The sequence below is a fragment of the Giraffa tippelskirchi genome, chromosome 5 (assembly GCF_054371585.1).
Source record: "Giraffa tippelskirchi isolate mGirTip1 chromosome 5, T2T-mGirTip1v1.2.pri, whole genome shotgun sequence".
In the NCBI taxonomy this organism is placed as follows: domain Eukaryota; kingdom Metazoa; phylum Chordata; class Mammalia; order Artiodactyla; family Giraffidae; genus Giraffa; species Giraffa tippelskirchi.
In genome coordinates this window covers 7,523,717-7,539,048 of record NC_137279.1, presented here as the reverse complement: position 1 = coordinate 7,539,048, position 15,332 = coordinate 7,523,717, and the positions used below count along the sequence as shown (strand labels likewise).

Genomic DNA, 15,332 nt, shown 5'->3' with positions numbered 1-15,332 from the left:
CACTGACACAAACGTATTTTTGTAAAAATTTGAAGCATATGTTTCTAAAATCTCTGGGTTATTTCTGTATAACACAGTTCTGCTGAAGCGCCTGTGAGATCTGACCGTCCTGTCCTCTTCCCCCTCAGCTATGTTTTCAGATACAGACCGTCCAGCAAGCCCTGCGCATTTATTGAAGGTTCCCACTTGGCTCCTGGACTTCTCCTCTCCCCCAACCTGTTCTGACTTAAGGTGAATCAAATCTCCACACAAAGTGCCCTTCTAACACCCATGGGCACTAAGGTATTTGATTTTCTCACCTCTAATGATTTCTTCCTCCCAATCTCATTATTTTTTGGATCTTGGCATCATCAGAGGCTCTGGTTAGGTCTTTACCAAAATGACTACGGAAAAATCCCAGGTGTCAAGCACAGCCTCTTAGTTATCTAATTTGCTGATTCAGCTACTACTCCCACAACACCAGTACTTTGACTAGACGTCCATTCCATTGATGCCCGACTTTTATTCATCAGCCTCTCCCTGTTCTCACTTCCTCCTCCATCAAGATTCATCATTTCAATCTTCTTCTCTTCACTTAAACTTCCCTGCTTTCTGTCTATTCCACACACTTAATAGGCTGGCAAAATGCTAACCTTGGAGGAATTTACTGTACTGGGGAAGTTATCACACAACTCAGTGGACTGGAACTTTGCCTGAGTCATTGTCTGGCTATACTACCAGTCTTTTTATACTTCCCTAGTATTTTTCCCTTTTCTCAATGATTGTACCATTCATTCTACCCAAAGAACCTGACACTGTTTTCCCCCTTATCTTTGCTTCTCACTATACATACATACACACATGCACACACACACCATATGGAATCTTCCTCAATTTCCTGCCAAAATATCCACAAACTCTTACATCTGGATCCTTTCATCCCTTCTTATCATTGTCCTCAGAGAAGGAATTCCTTCTATTTCAGACCAATTTCTCCACATGTTGTCTAGATTCTGTTTCCTCAAGCCTTTTTTAAAATAGTGCCTGTCTTTTTCTCTCATATCCTTTATCTCTCTTTTCACTGGATTTTTCTCATCTATATTTAAATATGCTCACGTCTCACTCCTATTTAAAAAAAAACCCTTTGGATCCCAAACTCTCCTCCAGGCCTCCTATTCTCTCCTTCCCCTCTTTTCTTCTATGTTTTCCTCATTCAGTGTCAAATCTGGTTCAAGAGTTGGTCTACATTAGCCCATATGCTCAGCTCTCACTTTTTCCTGAACCCATTATGCTCCTACCATTCCTCCAGAAGTTCTTTCATTAAGACCACCAGAGAGATCTCCATGTTAAATCTAACAGGTAACATTCAATACAGCCAACTACCCTTTTCTGTCTGAAACTCAATCCTTCATTTCTGAGGAAACAGACACAACAGGTTCCATCTTGAAAACGGGACTCCATCTTGGGCCTTCTGTGGACTTTAAGCTCTGTGCCCTGGGTCTATAGAAATGACACACAAATTGGAAAACCAGATCCCCCGATGAAGGAGCCCCAAGACTTGTACCTAGGCTCTCCTCGCCTGAAAGAATATGCTAATTATCTCTGTAGCAGAACAAAGTCGTAAATCCCATTATGCTTATCGGGGTATGACCACAGGCCTATTGATAAGTGTCCACTGTTTAACTATCTAGGCTTACGACACATGAATCATGGGTTAACTTTGATCGTATCTCTCTTTTACCTTGTCCAGACTAGTTGCAAGGAATTTGTGGAGGTGCGTTTGAGCACGTACACTTAGGGTATATAAGGTTTCACAAAAACTGGTCGGGGTCCTTGGCTAAGAGGAGACTCTGCCTTGGGCCCGCCGGCATAATAAACTGCACTCCACTATCTGCATTGTCCTTCCTGGGTGAGTTTGTTTCCTGGAACGTGTGGCTACAACAATACCGTCCTCTGTTTTTGCTTTCTTTTTCTATCTTTCTTTCTAGTTGTGACACAGACTGCTAACTGTTCACAAGAATTTTCTCTTCACTTCTGGATGGGCACATGACTGCCCCATTTTTCAGCTTCTTTTGGAGTTAAGGTATGGATGTGTAACAGATTTCTTGAAAAAGGAATATGAGCAGAAGAGGTGGACGCTACTCTGAGGCCTGGGCCTTAAGACAATGGGCATGCTCTATCACTTTGCCCCTTTCTCTTCACTTGGAATCTGGGTGCACTGCAGACCAATCACATTTAAACAATCACACTGATGACACTGTCCTCGAGTAGGAGTTGGTAAATAACGATGTGCAGCCAAATCTGGCCCAAAATCTGTTTTTCTATCGTCTGCAAGCTAAGAACGAACTTTATGTTTTTTTAAGGGTTGCAAAAAAAAAGAAGAGGGAGAAGAGTATGTGACAGAGACTACATGTGGTTGGCAAAGTGTAAAATACCTACTATGTCGCCCTTCATAGAAAGTCTGCTGACCTCTGTCCTAGGGGGATATGTGACAGCAACCACAGTGAAAGAAAAGTGGATCCCCGAGGGACTCTGTGGGGCAGAGGTTTCTCCTTCATCTCATCTGATTGGCAAGCATCCATCTGGCTCCACCTGAAATGCCCTCATGGAACTCTAGGGCAGGGGAACTGATGCAAACAAGTTGCTGACAATGCTGCTTATAATGCCAAGAATAATCAAGTTCCTTACTGCCAGTTCTAGAAGGTCTTGTAGGTCTTCATAGAACCGTTCAACTTCAGCTTCTTCAGTGTTACTGATCAGGGCATAGACTTGGATTACTGTGATATTGAATGGCTTGCCTTGGAAATGAACAGAGATCATTTCATCGTTTTTGAGATTGCATCCAAGTACTGCCTTTCAGACTCTTTTGTTGACCATGATGGCTACTCCATTTCTTCTAAGGGATTCTTGCCCACAGTAGTAGATATAATGGTCATCTGAAATTCACCCATTCCAGCCCATCTTAGTTCGCTGATTCCTAGAATGTCGACGTTCACTCTTGCCATCTCCTGTTTGACCACTTCCAATTTGCCTTGATTCATGGACCTAACATTCCAGGTTCCTATGCAGTATTGCTCTTTACAGCATCGGACTTTGCGTCTATCACCAGTCACCTCCACAGCTGGGTATCATTTTTGCTTTGTCTCCATCCCATCATGCTTTCTGGAGTTATTTCTCCACTGATCTCCATTAGCATATTGGGCACGTACTGACCTGGGGAGTTCATCTTTCAGTGTCTTATCTTTTTGCCTTTTCATACTGTTCATGGGGTTCTCAAGGCAAGAATACTGAAGTGGTTTGCCATGCACTTCTCCAGTGGACCACATTCTGTTGGAATGCAAAAGTAGGAAGTCAAGAAACACCTGACGTAACAGGCAAATTTGGCCTTGGAGTACAGAATGAAGCAGGGCAAAGGCTAATAGAGTTTTGCCAAGAGAACGCACTGGTAATAGCAAACACCCTATTCCAACAACACAAGAGAAGACTCTACACGTGGACATCACCAGATGGTCAACACCAAAACCAGATTGATTATATTCTTTGCAGCCAAAGATGGAGAAGCTCTATACAGTCAGCAAAAACAGGACCGGGACCAGACTGTGGCTCAGATCATGAAATCCTTATTGCCAAATTGACTTAAATTGAAGAAAGTAGGGAAAACCACTAGTCCATTCAGGTATGACCTAGATCAAATCCCTTATGATTATACAGTAGAAGTGACAAATAGATTTAAGGGACTAGATCTGATAGACAGAGTGCCTGATGAACTATGGACAGAGGTTCGTGACATTGTACAGGAGACAGGGATCAAGACAATCCCCGTGGAAAAGAAATGCAAAAAAGCAAAATGGCTGTCTGAGGAGGCCTTACAGATAGCTGGGAAGAGAAGAGAAGCGAAAAGCAAAGGAGAAAAGGAAAGATATCCCCATCTGAATGCAGAGTTCCAAAGAATAGCAAGGAGAGATAAGAAAGTCTTCCTCAGCAATCAGTGCAAAGAAATAGAGGAAAACAACAGATTGGGAAAGACTAGAGATCTCTTCAAGAAAATTAGAGATACCAAAGGAACATTTCATGCAAAGATAGGCTCGATAAAGGACAGAAATGGTATCGACCTAACAGAAGCAGAAGATATTAAGAAGAGGTGGCAAGAATACACAGAAGAACTGTACAAAAAAGATCTTCACGACCCAGATAATCACGATGGTGTGATCACTCACCTAGAGCCAGACATCCTGGAATGTGAAGTCAGGTGGGCCTTAGAAAGCATTACTACGAACAAAGCTAGTGGAGGTGATGGAATTCCAGTTGAGCTATATCAAATTCTCAAAGGTGATGCTGTGAAAGTGCTGCACTCGATATGCCAGCAAATTTGAAAAACTCAGCAGTGGCCACAGGACTGGAAAAGGTCAGTTTTCATTCCAATCCCAAAGAAAGGCAATGCCAAAGAATGCTCAAACTACCGCACAATTTCACTCATCTCACACGCTAGTAAAGTAATGTTCAAAATTCTCCAAGCCAGGCTTCAGCAATACGTGAACCGTGAACTTCCAGATGTTCAAGCTAGTTTTAGAAAAGGCAGAGGAACCAGAGATCAAATTGCCAATATCTGCTGGATCATCGAAAAAGCAAGAGAGTTCCAGAAAAACATCTATTTCTGCTTTATTGACTATGCCAAAGCCTTTGACTGTGTGGATCACAATAAACTGTGGAAAATTCTGAAAGAGATGGGAATACCAGACCATCTGACCTGTCTCTTGAGAAACCTGTATGCAGGTCAGGAAGCAACAGTTAGAACTGGACATGGAACAACAGACTGGTTCCAAATAGATAAAGGAGTACGTCAAGGCTGTATATTGTCACCCTGCTTATTTAACTTATATGCAGAGTACATCATGAGAAATGCTGGGCTGGAAGAAGCACAAGCTGGAATCAAGATTTCCAGGAGAAATATCAATAACCTCAGATATGCGGATGACACCACCCTTATGGCAGAGAGTGAAGAAGAACTAAAGAGCCTCTTGATGAAGGTGAAAGAGGAGAGTGAAAAAGTTGGCTTAAAGCTCAACGTTCAGAAAACTAAGATCATGGCATCTGGTCCTATCACTTCATGGGAAATAGGTGGGGAAACAGTGGAAACAGTGTCCGACTTTATTTTTTGGGGCTCCAAAATCACTGCTGATGGTGATTGCAGCCATGAAATTAAAAGACGCTTACTCCTTGGAAGGAAGGTTATGCCCAACCTAGATAGCATATTTAAAAGCAGAGGCATTACTTTGCCAACAAAAGTCCGTCCAGTCAAGGCTATGGTTTTTCCAGTGGTCATGTATGGATGTGAGAGTTGGATGGTGAAGAAAGCTGAGCACCACAGAATTGATGCTTTCGAACTGTGGTATTGGAGAAGACTCTTGAGAGTCCCTTGGACTGCAAGGAGATCCAATCAATCCATCCTAAAAGAGATCAATCCTGGGTGTTCATTGGAAGGACTGATGTTGAAGCTGAAACACCAATACTTTGGCCACCTCATGCGAAGGGTTGACTCATTGGAAAAGACCGTAATGCTGGGTAGGATTGGGGGCAGGAGGAGAAGGGGACGACAGAGGATGAGATGGTTGGATGGCATCACCAACTCGATGGACATGTGTTTGGGTGGACTCTGGGAGTTGGTGATGGACAGGGAGGCCTGGAGTGCTACAACTCATGGAGTCGCAAAGAGTCAGACACGACTGAGTGACTGAACTGAACTGAACTTACTGCCAGTATCCACTAAACTGTGGTAGCCTAACTTGTCCACTAGAAGTAGGTTAAACTCTCAGCCTCTTCATGGTTAGCAGGAACCTTGTTTTAAATATTTTTCTTTTAAACAGAGTTTTTGAAAAAATCCATGAGAGTCTTTATCTTTCAGTAGTCAACTACATGTAATGTTATTACTGACACATCTGTCCTGTTCCTTTGTACTATTTTTACTATCTGTTCTGTTCTTTCCTTTGTATATTTTTTTATTTTTTAAAATTAATCTCATATCTGAAATGATCATTCAGTAAAGTTAATGTGGCAATTTTAAGTGTACGGTTTAAAAAATTTGACAAATGTAGACATTTACGTGCAATCACTCCCAACCAATATGCAGAATACTTTATCAGAAAGTGTTCTATTGTGCCTCTTCTCAAAATTCTCCCATCTCAGATGACCACTGATCTGATTTAGACTAGTTTTCAACTGATAGACTAATTTTCCTTTCTTAGAACTTTATACAAATGTAATCATATGATACATATCTGTCTTCTTTTGCTCAGTATGTTTTTGAGATCCACCCATATTAACCTATCAGTGTTCGTTAATTTCTATTATTTATTTGTGTTTTATGGTATGACTAGTCAATATTTTGTGTATTCATTGGTTGATGGACATTTGGGATGTCTCTAACTCTTGACTAACACTGATAAGGCTTCTATGAAAAGTCAGGTATCCTTGTTGAAATGTTTTCATTTCTTTTGGATAAATACCTAGGAATTTCTGGGGTATATGTTAAGTGTGGAGAAGGGAACGGCAATCCACTCTGGTATTCTTGCCTGAAGAATTCCATGGACAGAGGAGCCTGGCGAGCTACAGTCCATGGGGTTGCAAAGAGTCAGACGTGACTAAGCAACTAACACATATGTTGTTTTAAATTTAATACGAAACAAAGTGATTGTACTGTTTTACATTCCCACCAGCAGTGTGTGAAATTTCCAGGTCCTCCACAGCCTTAGCAACAGCTGGTAGTGTTAGTCTTTTCAATTTTAGATAGTCTAGTGATTGTGTAATAATACCTCTTTGGCTTTAATTTGTATTTGCCAAGACAGTTAATGATACCAAGAACTTCTTTCATATGCTTTTGGTCAACTGCCTTATTTTCTTTAGGGAAGTATCTGTTGAAATCTTATACCTGTGAATTATCATGATGGCTTTAAAAAAATTATTTTAAGAGTTAAAAAAATAGTTTCACACTTTTTATTCTAGGTAAATACAGTCATAAAGATTGTATTCCCTATTCCCATATCCTCAGAATAGTTCTGAGATTAATTTTAGGATCTTGGAAAGTAACTGTACAGAAACCCTGATTTCAGTTAATACGATTGATTGTAATTGTTCTGATTTATAACACTACATGAAAGTAATTCTAAAAGCAAGTATCTTAGCTCCATTTCTGGAAGGTTTTTTTTTCCCTTTCTATTTAGTCACCTTGGGAGGCAAACACAGCATAGGAAGAAAATTCTTAGGGTGAAAAGGGAGCTGCAATATCAAGAATTTTTAAAATATATATTCTTGATACAAGTCTTCTTGTATTGGGAGTATTTTCTTCTACTCTATGAACTGCCTTTTTGTTTTCCATTCACAGTGTCTTTGAAGAGCAGAAGTTTTAAAAATATTTGATGAAAGTGCAATTGTTCATGATAGCGCTTTCTCTTACCCAAGAAATCTTTGCTTACTCCAAAATGGTTAAGAATATTTTCTACTGTTTTCTTCTGGAGACTTTATAGGTTTTTAGATTTTATATCTAGGGCTATGATCCATTGCAATTTAATTTTTATACATGGTGGAAGATCATTTTGTTTCTTACAAATATCCAGGTGTTACACAGGCATTGGCTGAAAAAAAAATCATTATCCAATGCATTACTTTGGCAATTGAGCTGAAAATCAATTGTATAAATCTATTTATGGACTTCCTATTTTGTCCTATTGATCTACCGAGGTATTTAGCCAAGAAAAAAGAAAATATTTCAGCATAGATTTGTTCCCAAATTTTCAAAGAAATTTTATTAATATTAGTCAAGAATTAATCCACTGAAAAAGCAAAAGAGTTCCAGAAAAACATATACTTCTGCTTTATTGACTATGCCAAAGCCTTTGAGTGTGTGGACCACCACAAACTCTGGAAAATTCTTAAAGAGATGGGAATACCAGACCACCTGACCTGCCTCTTGAGAAATCTGTATGCAGATCAGGAAGCAACAGAACTGGAGATGAAACAACAGACTGAATCCAAATAGGAAAAGGAGTACGTCAAGGCTGTATATTGTCACCCTGCTCATTTAACTTATATGCAGAGTACATCATGAGAAACGCTGGGCTGGATAAAGCACAAGCTAGAATCAAGATTGCTGGAAGAAATATCAATAACCTCAGATATGCAGCTGACAACACTCTTATGGCAGAAAGCGAAGAAGAACTAAAGATCCTCTTGATGAAAGTGAAAGAGGAGAGTGAAAAGGTTGGCTTAAAACTCAACATTCAGCAAACTAAGATCATGGCATCTGGTCCCATCATTTCATGGCAAATAGATGGGGAAACAGTGGAAACAGTGACAGATTTTATTTTCTTGGGCTCCAAAATCATTGTGGATGGTGATTGCAGTCATGAAATTAAAAGATACTTGTTCTTTGGAAGAAAAGCTATGACCAACCTAGATAGCATATTAAAAAGCAGAGACATTACTTTGCCAACAAAGGTCCATCTAGTCAAGGCCAATTAAACAACCCAGAATGTTCTCTTGGGCAACCAATGGATCAAAGAAGGATTTAAAGATGACATTAAGAAGTTTCTTCAGACAAACGAAAATGGAAATACAGCATACTATAATTAAGGGATATAAAAATTAGTTCTAAGACCATAGTTCATAGCAATAAATAGCTACAATAAGAAGCAAGAAAATTCCATATAAACAACCTAATTCTATGTCTTAAGGAGTAGCACAGAGCCCAAAGTTAGCATAAAGGAGAAAATAATAAAGATTAAAGTAGAAATAAATGAAATAGAGAACAGAAAAATAATAGAAAAGATGAACCAAACTAGGAGTTGCTCTTTGAAAAGATAAAACAAAATGGACAAACCTTTAGTTAGACTAACTGAATGAAAAATAAAGAGTACACCCTGGACACCTAGAATAAATGGAAAATATACTACCTACCAAGACCGAACCATGAAGAAATAGAAAATCTGAATAGATCAATTACTAGGTAGGTGATTGAATCAGTAATCACAATTTTCCCATGAAGAAAACCCAGAACCATATAGTTTCACTGGTGAATATTACTAAACATTTAAAGAAGAATTAGCACTAATCTTTCTCAAACTCTTGCAAAAAAATTAAAGGGAAAGACTATTTCCAAACCCATTTTATGAGGTCAGCATCAATGAGGACACTACTAGAAAAGTAAACTATAGGGCAATATCCCTGATGAAGATAGATGCAAAAGCTCTCAACAAAAATGAGCAAGCCAAATCCAGCAGCACATTAAAAGAATCATTCACAATGATCTAGTAGGATTTACCCTGGGATCCAAGGATGGTTTAACATATGCAAATTAATCAATGTGCTATATCATATTAATAGAATGAAAGAAAATAATCATATGATCATCTCAGTACACACAGGAAAAAGCATTTGACAAAGTCAAAAATCAATTCACAATAAAAACTCGACAAATTTGGCAAAGAAACAACATATCTCAACATAACAAAGGCCATATATGACAAACCTGTGAATATCACATGCAACCATGAAAGTTTTTCCTTTAAGATTAGGAAAAACACAAGGTCACCACTCTCACCAGGATTCCCAAGTGGTGCTAGTGGTAAAGGACCTGCCTGCCAATGCAGGAGACATAAGAGACCTGAGTTCGATACCAGGGTTGGGAAGATCCCCTGGAGGAGGGCATGGCTACCCACTCCAGTATTCTTGTCTGGAGAATCCCATGGACAGAGGAGCCTGGTGGGCTACAGTCCATGGGGTCACAAAGAGTCAGACACAAGTGAAGGAACTTTGCACACACACAATCACTCCCCACTTTTATTCAACATAGAACTGAAGGTCCTAGTTAGAGCAATCAGGGTGAAAAAGGGAAACTGAAGGCATCAGAATCGGAATGGAAGTAGAACTGTGTCTATTTATAGATTATGTAATTTTATTTAGAGAAAGTCCTAAAGACTCAATCAAAAAACTGCTAGAACTAATCAAGGCATTTGGTAAACCTGCAGGATACAAAATTAACATATAAAAATCAGTAGTGTTTCTATACACTAAAAACAAATACTCTGAAAAAGAAATTAAAAAAAACTTATCCCATTTACATAGCATCAAAAACTAATTTAATGAATGAGGTAAAAGAGCTCTACCTTGAAAACTATGAGACACTGATGAAGGAAGTCAAAGACTACACAGATAAATAAAAAGGCATTCCATATTCATGGGATGAAAGAATTAATATTGTTAAAATATCAATACTACCAAAAACCATCTATAGATTCAATGTAATCTCTATCAAGAATCCAAAGGCATTTTCTTTTTACAGAAATAGAAAAAACACTCCTAAAATTTCTATGGAACTACAAAAGACCCTGAATATAGAAAGAAATCCTGAAAAAGAATAAAACAGGAGGCATCACACTTCTTGATTTCAAGCCACACTGTATAGATATAATAATTAAAACAGTATGGTACTGATATAAAAACAGACAAACGTATCAATGGGACAAAACTGAGAGCCCAGAAATAAACTCAAGTATATACTAATACTTGAAAAGGGGGCTATGAATATTCACTGATGAAAAGACAGTCTCTTCAGTATACAGTTTTGTGAAAACTGGATGATAATGAATGATATTGAACCCCTCTCTTACACTACTCAGAAAAATCAATTCAAAATAAACTACACACTTACATGTAAAATCTGAGATTGTCAAACTCCTTGATGAAAACACAGGGGAAAAGTTCCTTGACATCAGTCTTGGCAATGAATTTTTCTGGTGGCCTGATACCAAAACAGAGGCAGCAAAAGCAAAAATCAACAAGTGGGACTATATCAAACTAAATAGTTTCTGTGGAGCAACAAAATGAAAAGAAAACCTGTAAAATGTGAGAAAATATTTGCAAACCACCTATCTGATAATGGCTTAGTATCCAAAACATATAAAGAACTCATACAACTCAATAGCAAAAAAACCCCCAAACAATCCAATTTAAAAATGGGCAGCGGACCAGAACAGACCATTTCTCAGAGAAGACACACAAATGGCCAAAAAGCACATGAAAAGGTGCTCAACAACACTCCTAATCAAGGGAATGCAAATCAAAACTATAGTGACCTCATACCACCCAACTTTCAAAATATGTATTATAAAAAAGACAAGTGATAACGCTGGCGAGGATGTGGAGAAAGGGGGCACCTGATGCACTGCTGGTGGGAAGGTGAACCGGTGCAGCCACCATGGACAATGGCATGCACGTCTCCCCCAAAATTAAAAACAGAACTATCAATACCATGTGAAAAAGTAAAAGTGTTGGTCACTCAGTCGCGTTCGACTTTTTGCAACCCCATGGACTGTGGCCTGTCAGGCTCCTCTGTCCATGGAATTCTCCAGGCAAGAATACTGGACTGGGTAGCCATTCTCTTCTTGAGGGGATCTTCCTGACCCAGGGATCAAACCCAGGTCTCCTGCACTGCAGACAGATTCTTTACCATCTGAGACACCATATATGTTCTATCAATTTTATTTTTGAAGTCACTATCTTGAAGATATCATGCATTATCCATAGCCAAGATATGGAAGGAATGTAAGTGTTCGTCAACAGACAAATGGATAAAGAAAATGTGATATATAAACACCACTTTAACAATGAAGAAAATCCTAACACAAACAGATTCACTGATTCGGGCAGAGGGTGTGTGGGGTGAACTAGGTGAGGGGGATTAAGAGATACAAAGTGAAGTTGCTCAGTCGTGTCTGATTCTTTGTGACCCCATGGACTATAGCCTATCAGGCTCCTCCATCCATGGGATTTTCCAGGCAAGAGTACTGGAGTGGGTTGCCATTTCCTTCTCCAGGGGATCTTCTTGACCCATGAATTGAATCCAGGTCTCCTGCATTGCGGGCAGACGCTTTACCATCTGAGCCACCAAGGAAGCCATAAATCCATTATAAAATAAATAAGCCACAGGGATGTAATATACAGCACAAGGAATATGGGTAATAGTATTATAATAGCCTTTCATGGGGACAGATGGTTATTAGATATCATGATCATTTCATAATGTATGTAGTAGTGAAAGTGTTAGGCGCGCATTATGCAAATGTCAAATCACTGGAAACTAACATAATATTTTTATGTTAACTATATTTCAGTTTTTAAAAAGGGGGAAAAAAATGAAGAAAATTTGCCATTTGCCACACAGGAACAGAACTTGAGAGCATTCTGCTAAGTGAAATTAAGTCAGATAGACAAATACTGTATGATCCCACTTTTTTTTTTTTTCAGTTCTACCAGTTTATTGCTACCAACTCATCTCCCTCCGCCCTCATGCACACATGCTCAGTCATGCAACCCCATGGACTGCAGCCCACCAGGCTCCTCTGTCCATGGATTTTTCCAGGCAAGAATACTGGAGTGGGTTGCCATTTCCTTCTCCCACATATCTGAAAATTGCTATCAGACGAGAGCTTTAACGTTTTTACCATGCAGCGGCGGTGGTCAATCACTCAGTTTGACTCTTTGTGACCCCATGGACTGTAACCCGCCAGGCTCCTCCGTCCATGAGACTTCCCAAGCAAGAATACTGGAGTGGGTTGCCATTTCCTTCTCCAGGGGATCTTCCCGACCCAGGGATCAAACCCGGAACAACAATAAAATGGTAAGTAAGTGAGGCAAAGGGCATACTAACCTTATTGTGGCAAGCATTTCATAGTATAGATGTGTATTAAATCATCACAAAGTTACACAACGCTATGTGGAAATTATATGCAAATAAAGCTCGGGGGAATCTCAGGAGCGGTTAAGAAGTATAGTTAGGTATAACAGTAAGGAAGAGACAAAGTCCATGAGACCACAAAGACTTGTCAGTACCAAGGACAGCTCCATGCCAACCCAGTTTCTGTCTTTAATCCCAAGAGGCCAAAATTTATACCAAGATGCAATATTCTTAAGATTATACCTTAAGATTATGCCATTTTAAAGACACACAGAAAAGAAATATCTCAATTATTTGTGATGCAGAGTATAGGCATATGTTCTTCGTGGCCAAAATAAGTTAGTTGCTATCAGCAGAAACACATCATCATCACCATTATTCTTAACTTCACACCGAGGGACTGGCAAAGGGGTCACTAACTTAAAAAATCTATTAAGCCCAAGCAGGCTGAGGAGGGCCTCCTCAAGAGGAACGGGACACCAGCCCAAGCAGGATGAGGAACATGTCCATGCTGGGGTGGGGCAGAAGATACGAAGTGGTCGCTTAGTGCGGGGAGAGAGAGTCCAGATGGGCAGCCTGGTGGTGGCCATCAGGCCCTGAGCAGAATGAGGGGTACAGAGCCCCTGGGCAGGGGCAGGGAGACTTCCTGCTGAGGGCACTGGGGAGTAGAATAGAATGGGTTATCAGAGGCTTAGGAGGGTGAGGGCATTCATTCATAGGATGGGTCAGTATGAGCTGTCAGATCCCAAACAGGGTTAGAAAGCTGTTTCCACAGACAGGTGATGTAGGGTGGGGGTGTCACAGCCACGCCTCGGCATGCTGAGGGATCATCCATGCAGTGGTGGGGGTGAGGGTGCAGACTGGTAGGGGTGGCAGAGGTTGAGCACAGTGAGAGTTTCTCCGCAGGAGGAACTGGAGCTCGAGTTTGGGGAGGAGAGTGTGAATATGGAGAATGTGATGGCTGCAATGGATACTGGTTACACACAAAGGGATTGATCAGATTAGTGCATCAAGGACAGCAGAAGGCTTCTCAGTGTCAAAGAAGGTAGTCACAAATTAGAATGAACCTGCTGTGTTGAACTGAATTGGTTCTCAGTGTGAATGCACAACTTTTAATATACAGACATAGCAATATATATAAATGTAAATATGTACATATACATATATATTAATAGAATAACAGAATAAATATTTTATGTCTTATATCTATGAAAGAGCCATGTAAGATATTTAGGACAGTTTATATGGTATGAGTATAAAATTAAAGCTTCAAAATTTACTTTTTCTTTCGTATTTTATAACAAGTCCTACTTGTGTAATCCCTTCGTGGGTCACTGCCTCATTGTGGCAAAGGAGCTCGTGTAACTCAATGAAGCTATAAGCCATGCCAGGTAGGGCCACCAGAGATGGATGGGTCATAGTGGCGAGTTCTGACAAAAATGTAATCCACAAGAGGAGGGAACAACAAACCACCCCAGTATACTTGCCGTGAGAACCTCATAAACTGAATAAAAAGACAAAAAGGTATGACATGGAAAGAAGGACTACTGGAAGGGCCGATGCTGAAGCTGAAGCTCCAGTATATTGGTCACCTGATGTGAACAGCAGACTCATTGGAAAGTCCCTGATGCTGGGAAGGATTGAGGGCAGGAGAAGAGGCCATCCGAGGATGAGATGGCTGGATGCCATCACTGACGCAATGGACATGAGCTTGGGCAAGCTCCAGGAGATGGTGAGGGAAAGGGAGGCCTGGCGTGCTGCCAGGGCATGGGGTCACAATGACTCGGCCATGGCTGGACAATTGAACAACGTTTCTATATTAGTGAGACTATCCATAGCAAAAGGGAAAACATTTTTTAAAATTATCCACGTAGGAAGTTAACAGGAACCAAATGAATTGTGAATATAATGAACTGTGGGCTGCTACCAAAGAAAACCAAACTAAACTATTCTTATGCAAAAAATAGGTAGAAGGTAGAAATAGTAGTGGCTGATGACAGTAGTAATGCAGTGATGATGATATTGGCATAGCTAATATTTACTGAGGGCTCACTGAGTCCCAGGTAATGTGTAACTACTTCACACAAATGAAAATCTTATAGACATTCATTACTAAGGCATTAGAACAATGATGATTTCAGTTTAAATGTATAAACACCTTGAACTTCAAATTTCCTTTCTTAAATTTTAAAATGGTAATAACAATTCTCTTGTGCCACAAAACAGACTATTTGAAGATTAGTTCTGATTCAAAATTGAATGTTATGAATAATTTAGTGACAAATGAAATAGCAGAATAAGATTTATATTTTCATTAAAATATGAATATAGAAGGATATTTCTGAGAGTCTTAATGGAACTTCATAATGAATTCCCAAGCTATCAGAGTTATTTCACATGATGTTATTACTGTTGTTTTTGTACATATCCTCATAGAGCATTCAAAGTAGTTGCCAGGAAATGAAATGTTAATAGAAATAGCAATGCCTTTTATTTTACTTCATCACAATATGTCCTGTTTTGGAACAAAAAATTTTTAATGCTATTTTCAGTCTCTACCTATGTAACTTTACAGTCTGAGTTTCAGGATTGTCCAAGTGGGACTACACTATAAAGATGGCCCTGA

At 39.6% G+C, this 15,332-nt stretch overlaps 1 protein-coding gene and 1 long non-coding RNA gene across 4 annotated transcripts in view; one reads left to right on the top strand and one right to left on the bottom strand.

Moving 5' to 3' along the window:
- The window catches only part of SYT14 (synaptotagmin 14), a 189,487-nt gene that overhangs the window by 30,612 nt on the left and 143,543 nt on the right, over window positions 1-15,332 (bottom strand). The gene's annotated exons all lie outside the window — the stretch shown is intronic.
- LOC145506039 (uncharacterized) overlaps window positions 1-15,332 on the top strand; it is a 77,871-nt gene that overhangs the window by 40,322 nt on the left and 22,217 nt on the right. The window contains exons 3-5 of the long non-coding RNA XR_014053467.1: window positions 129-231; window positions 12,277-12,391; window positions 12,481-12,649. This is a non-coding gene — a long non-coding RNA (uncharacterized LOC145506039). The remainder of the gene's footprint in view (window positions 1-128; window positions 232-12,276; window positions 12,392-12,480; window positions 12,650-15,332) is intronic.